Source organism: Neovison vison, chromosome 7, assembly GCF_020171115.1.
Source record: "Neovison vison isolate M4711 chromosome 7, ASM_NN_V1, whole genome shotgun sequence".
In the NCBI taxonomy this organism is placed as follows: Eukaryota; Metazoa; Chordata; class Mammalia; order Carnivora; family Mustelidae; genus Neogale; species Neogale vison.
Window position 1 is genome coordinate 112,351,608 of NC_058097.1, and position 6,000 is coordinate 112,357,607.

Genomic DNA, 6,000 nt, shown 5'->3' on the forward strand with positions numbered 1-6,000 from the left:
TAGCCGGGGGCCCAAAGACAGGCTGATTTCGAATTCTCACTACTCTCCTTACAGTGTCCAGCTTGGGCAAGTGTCTTCTAATCTCTCTCAACCTTCCTTATTTCATCTGTAAGGTTTCTCTAGTGGTTGTTCAGAAGGTCACATGAGGCTATATGAGAAAGCGCTCAGCACAGGGCACATGAGGGCCCAGCGAAAGTTAGTTTCCTTCTCTGTTCTCCCTTAATGAATACAACGAACAGTGAGTGCCCAAACTCCAGCCTAGACAGTAACGGGATCTACTGGCACCCCTTTCCCCTCTCAGCTTTGGGAAGATAGCATCTCTCTCCTTGAAGGATGAAGTCTTGCATTTCTTTAGAAACACACAGCACAAGGGGGTAATAAACGTATTTGTAGCTTTCTCCCTTCCTCACCTCATTCCCCGTGTCTGAGCTGAGGTCAAAATCAAAAGGCTTTTCTGTGGTTAGTAATACTCAGAAGTACCCCCAAAACAAACTGTCATAGAGAAGCCAAGTAGGAGAGGAACACGATTCAGTGAAGAATTTCAGATCCTTGGCTTTAAGGGAGTATGAGAAGCATCCCCTCTAACTTGTTTATTTTATGAAAGGACACAAGCTCAGAGAGGCATAGCAAATCGTCTAGGGTTACCCAGCGAGTTGGTGGTGTTCAAGTTAAGAAGATTCCTAGTCTGATTCCTAGACCACGGTCTCGGGTGGGCTGCTACGATTCTGTGGGTGACCAGCCCCATGTCTGGCTTCTTTCTGCAGCCAAACAGAGCCCCTAGGTGATTTTTCTGAGAACCCGGCAGCCTGTTTCCTTCTGTGACATGTAAGCCCATAGCAGAGAATGCAAACTGCCAGATCAGAAGACAGAAATAATTCATATATTTTCCAGCTGGGGAATGGAGACCTGCTGTCCCCAGCTCGCAGGAGAGCTCATGCACTTTTCATTCATTCAGGCTTAAAAGACGTGTTCCAGCCCGAAAGCCTAAATTAGATCTCCGCGCGCCCCCTCCTCCACCTCACCCCATGCAGCTGCTGTCTCCACTATGGAGCTGCATGGGTCTGTAGAGTTCCTTCTGGTTGAACTTCCCCATTTTACAGACCGAGCCCCAGCCTGCGGATGTGCTATCTCAGGGTCACACTCAAGTTAGAGGCAGAGCCAAGCTTGAGGCCGGTTGCCTAGCGACCAGACCCATTCTCTTTCCCGCCTGTGGAAGATTACCAGACAGCCTCTTCCTAAAAGGTCAGGAATGAGAACAGAAAAACCCATGGTGTTGGCTGGCAGGAACAGGTGTGATAGGACCCAGGAAAGAGCTGGAAATTTTTTTTTCTTTTTTTCTTTTTTTTCTAGAAATGGATGAGGCTGTCAAAACCACAGTGTAAAAGGGAGGATGACATATGCAAAACCTGGATATGCCCCCAGGGTCCTGAGGGGAACTCATATTTTCGTGGGCTGAGATGCTGAGGGCTGTCCACAGCTGCAAGCAGCTGCTCATTGGCAAGACTGATGTCTGTGGTGGCCAGGCTGAGGGGACAGGCGACGAGGAAGAACATCTCCCACCTTCCCAACTACCACACACCCACGAGCACATGACACACGTCACCGTCTTGCAGCCTCTTGCTTTGTCTGGCATCTCTCCTGACTATACTGTTCTGGGGAGCAGGTTTGGGAATAGGACAGCTGTGGCCAGAAACGGCCCTCCGAGAGGCAGTGGAGAGTAGTGGACGGAGCCAGAGGAGTGACATCAGGAGACCAGGATTGTAGCAGACTTGGCTTTTCTGAAAGTCACCTTGAGCAACTTATTGAACCTGAGCCTTCATTTTTTTGTCTGAAGAAAACACGGCTGCTGGTGCTTTGTAAACTCTTGAGTTCTTGAGGAATGTGAGGTAAATATTAAGAGTATCAGTGGTAGGAAATGAAACTGACCTACTTTGAATGGGTCATTCTTCTCTGTGCCCCCAGTTTCCCAGTTAGGGTAGAGAGTCAGTCAGTCAAGGGATGTTTAGTGCATCCCCATGACAGACACAGCGGGGCCCACAGAGGAAATAGAGCCCAGTCACGGGACTCAGAGTGAGGCTTCTCCCCTCTGGCTTCCCCAAGCATGTGCCGAACACAAAGACAGGTTCGCTGGCTCACCCAGCCCCATTCTCAACGCTCCTCCACTAACAAAGCTAAGATATCTAAACCCTTCCCCAGCCTTCCCTGCTCCAGGAAAGCCCATGTAACACAGTTCTGGCCAACATGTCAGCCATAAGAGAAGTTTGCTAGGGAGTTTTTGGTAAACATTTACTTTATACTATATGCAAACCAAAAATGGGTTTTGCCTCTAAGGGGCATCCAGTTTCAAAGAGGGAAGGGAAGCCTCTTTTCTTTTCTTTCTAATCTCTACATCCAACCTGGGGTTCAAACTCATAATCTGGAATTAAGGTTGGTGTGCTCTACCAACTGAGCCAGCCAGATGCCCCTATGTGGTATTAAATAACCAGGAATCCAGGACAAAATGTAGCCTTTGGCCTGAGACAGCCATAAGTGAAGTGCTTCAGAATTTAGAAGGAGGAGACTATGATTTTGTCCTGTGTAGTCATCAGAGACTGCTTCTTGGAGGAGGTGACATTTAAGGAGGATAAAACTTGTACATCCAAGGTTGGGAGAATCAGACATGGTTCCCAGTCCCAAACTCACCAGCCCGGAGCTTCCCCGCTGTTCTGAACCACATTAGAGAGAATCCAGCAGTTCTTGCCAGGTGGAGAAATTATAACTCTGGACGTAATCGGATATTACATCTTGTACTCACAGAGCGCTCACTTCAAAGCCCTTTAAAGATACGATCTAACTCATCTCTCTGAAGTGGGCAGAGGTAAATAAACAATAAAGGAAGCTCACAGACGTGAAATGAGGTCTCAAGATTCTAGAGCCATTTGGAAGACGAGCCTGCTGATCCCCTTCTTGGAACTCTCCTCCTCCATCTTTATCTGCAGAGATGCCCCCCTCGCTGGTGTGGGCACTCACACGGACCCTCCGTTATGGAGCAAGGAGCTGATCCACTATAAATGCATCCTTAACGAATTCTCATGCACAGTGAAAGTAAATGAAATCCCTACAAGGAGGCTCTGTGCTTTGAGTTGGTTCCTTATCCCAAGAGCAAGTCAGGTATCTGGAGTGCTCTCTCTGGTGACCAGTGAAAGCTTTCTTGAGATTCCTGGCTGGGCTTAGGGCTGGTGGGTCAAGTAGAAGCTAACTCGGTTTCCCCAGGACCATTCTTTAATCCCTCTGAAAGAAACTGACCCTGATAACCACATGTTTAAGAATCATCCATCTAGGGGCGCCTGGGTGGCTCAGTGGGTTAAAGCCTCTGCCTTCAGCTCAGGCCATGATCCCAGGGTCCTGGAATCAAGACCCGCATCCGGCTCTCTGCTCAGCAGGGAGCCTGCTTCCTCCTCTCTCTCTCTGCCTGACTCTCTGACTACTTGTGATCTCTGTCTGTCAAATAAATACATATATTAAATCTTAAAAAAAAAAAAGAATCATCCATCTACACACTCAATAGGGTGGCTCACTTAAAACACACAAACAAACCAAAACCAAGACATAACAAGTGATGATGAGAACGTAGAGCTATCCAGACCCTTGGGCACTCTCGGTGGGGATATACAATGGCATAGCTGCTGAGGAAAATAGTATGATGATTCCTCAAGAAAACTAAACATAGAATTACCATATAGCCCAGGGATTTCACGTCTGGATATAGTCTCAGAAGAATTGAAGGCAGGAACCCAAAAAGGTATTTGCCCGCCCATGTTCATCGCAGCATCATTCAGCATAGCCAAAACGTGGAAAAGACCCAAAGTGACCCAAATGTTCACCGGCAGACGAATCAGATGAACCCACAAACAGAACGTGGCGTATACACACAGTAGAATAGTATTCGGCCTTTAAAAAGAAGGAGATTCTGTCACATGCTACAATATGAAGGAACCTGAAGGACATTATGCTAAGTGACATAAGCCTGGCACGGAAAGACAAATACTGTAGGATTCCACTTATACGGAGGACAGAGTGTGGTCTTATTCATTTATTTATTTAATAAATCTAATTAATTAGTTAATCAGAAAGAGGGAGCACAAGAGTGAGGAGCACACACAGGGAGAGAGGCAGGCAGAGGGAGAGACTCTCCCTGCTGAGCAAGGAGCCCAATGCGGGACTGGATCCCAGGACCCTGATCATGACCTGAGCTGAAGGCAGAGGCTTCACTGACTGAGCCACCCAGGCCTCCTGAGTGGTTCAATTTAGAAAGACAGAAAATAGAGTGGAAATTTTCAGGGGGTTAGGGGCAGGACGGAATGAGGAGTTGGTGTTTAATGGGTTCAGAGTGTTAGCTTTGCAACATGGAAACATTTCTGGGGACGGGTGCTGGTGGTGGTTGCCTAACAATTCAAATATACTTTTAAAAAAATTTTAATTTATTTGTTTGTCAGAGAGAGAGAGAGCACAAGCATGGGGAGCAGCAGCCAGAGGGAGAAGCAGGCTCCCAGGGAGCCCAATGTGGGGCTGGACCCCAGGACCCAGGGATCATGACCTGAGCCGAAGGCAGACACTTAACCAACTGAGCCACCCAGGTGTCACAATTTAAATATACTTAATGCCACTGAACTGTACACTTAAATATGGCTAAGATGATAAATTTAATGTTACATGTATTTTACCACAATAAGAAAAATTATTCCCACAACATCCCCTACAACATCACTTCCTTAAACAAACAAACAAAAAATCCTCCCAAACTGTTTAGATCAGGTGTGACCTCATCTATTTTTTGGAGATCATTATAGAATTCAAATTGTTCAATCTTGAATCAGAAAGCCCAGATTCAAATCTCAATTCTCCCACTTGTTAGCTGTTTGTTCTTTTTCTTACTGAGACTGACTTTCCTTGTCCTTGGTCAAATATAATATCCAATTATTACTTCGCCAGACAGATGTGAAGATCTAATGACATAATTTTCTTTTAAATGGTCGAAAGTCTCTTTTAGAAAATTAACATATAATGCATTATTTGTTTCAGGGAACAGGTCTCCAATGACATAATTTATGTACATGTAGTTAGCAAACCACAGAATGCTAAACAAATATGAGTTTTCCAGAGAACAATGAGGTTCTCCTGGGCCTACTGTAATATTTTCCAGCTTTTCTTGCCAAAAAGCTCCTTCAGTCACACCTACATTCCTTCTAATGCAGCTTCACCCAGCTTGGAAATAGCCTTTCCATTGGGACATTTCCAAATTCCCAGTTTAGAGATCCTTCCATCTGGCCGGTGTCAAAGGGGACACCAAGAACTGTAAGCAGAACCATTTGGAACCAATAACTCTTCCGGTCCGAGGACAGAATCCTTCTCCAGGTTCCAGCAAATTCCTGGCTGTCATAGCAACCCCAAAAGCAAAGGAGGACTGTTTAGCATCGTCTTTGACTGCATCCTGGGCGAGGAATGCACTCAGGTTGGCCCAAGTAAACAGTGTTCACTGGTAAGCACTCTGTGCCTCTCTCTCTGGGCCTGGGCTGGGTGAGGCAGGGAGCTGGCCAGCCTCGAGCCCACTGACTGCCCTGCTTCCAACCTGTGTCACAACTCTCCATCTGCTGCTCCTCTCCCAGTAGCTTGGCCAGATCCAGAGTGGGGAGGGGTTTCCTAGAAGAGGCCCACTTGGGATTTGAAATTAACTCCACCATGGAAGCAGTGGTTTACACCTTGTATGAAGACGTATAAAGATGGCTTGGGGAGGAGGTGGCTGATGGCATGTCTGTGGTACTTCAGGGGTCCTGGTTCAGTTTGCAAGCCAACCCTCCTCCAACACGTGCAACCAGGGCTGTTTTTCTCTAGGGCTAGTGGTAGAGACGGAGCAATGCTGAAGATCTAAAAAAATGTAACCAGCTTCACAGTACAAAAAGAAAATGTGAAAATAAAATTAATAGGTCTCACTAACTCTACAAGGAGGTTGTTATGCCCTTT